The sequence below is a fragment of the Nanorana parkeri genome, unplaced genomic scaffold, assembly GCF_000935625.1.
Source record: "Nanorana parkeri isolate BGI_ZX_2015 unplaced genomic scaffold, ASM93562v1 scaffold1627, whole genome shotgun sequence".
Classification (NCBI taxonomy): domain Eukaryota; kingdom Metazoa; phylum Chordata; class Amphibia; order Anura; family Dicroglossidae; genus Nanorana; species Nanorana parkeri.
The window spans coordinates 5,064-6,198 of record NW_017307895.1 but is presented as its reverse complement, the minus strand read 5'-3'; positions in this window follow the sequence as shown (position 1 = coordinate 6,198).

The window sequence follows — 1,135 nt, the reverse complement described above, 5'->3', positions numbered from 1 at the left end:
ACCCCACAACACCCCACAACACCCCACAATACCCCACAACACCCCTCAACACCCCACAACACCCTACAATACCCCGCAACACCCAACAACACCCCACAACACCCCACAATACCCCACAACACCCTACAACACCACCAACACCCAACAACACCCCACAATACCCCACAACACCCTTCAACACCCCCACAATACCCCACAACACCCTACAATACCCCACAACACCCCACAACACCCTACAACACCCCACAACACCCTACAACGGTGACAGATGAGGAAATAAGACTGATAGCGCCCATATGATGACATCACACCGTGGCAGTAACCTGCCAACGCAGGTGCAGGGCTCTCCGGGATCCCCCTCCCCCATACGATGCGTGATTGTACAGCCCGCACCCATGCAGTCCTCCAGAAGTGACTTTGCCACTGATGCATTTTGCCCCATGTGATCTCAGTCCCCTTAAGCTGACTCCCCGATGACTGATCTCACATTGGGTGAAACGCGTCAGTGGCGGAGTCACGTCTGGTGGGAGGGACAAGGTCTGATAGACTTTGATGCTAATACTCTATTGATGCGAAACTTGATTATTGTGCGATCGTCAGGTGATCGGGCGCGGCGGAAATCCCATCGACCAATATTGAGCATCAACCTTTGTTCATTGTATTTGAATCAGCAAATTATAAATACTACACAGCTCCGCCCACACAGCTCCGCCCCTCCTTTTCTCCTCCTCCATATCTGCCCCAAAACAAATATGGATGTGTATGTAAACCGTGTTTGTTAAATCGCTAAATCCCTGTTGAAGAGGGGGAGGTGTTTTGTAGTCATACACTAGAGTGACAACTCCCTTTATTTTCACCTGGTGATCCCGCCAGTAACACACTTCCTGTCCTCTGGTGACAATGCTCACTCGCTGTATTATATCTATAAAGGAGCAGCTCATTGTTCTATTACTATCTATCAGGGAGTAGAGGGGCAGCAGGGAGTAGAGGGGCAGCAGGGAGTAGAGGGGCAGCAGGGAGTAGAGGGGCAGCAGTGAGTAGAGGGGCAGCAGGGAGTAGAGGGACAGCAGGGAGTAGAGGGACAGCAGGGAGTAGAGGGGCAGCAGGGAGTAGAGGGGCAGCAGGGAGTAGAGGG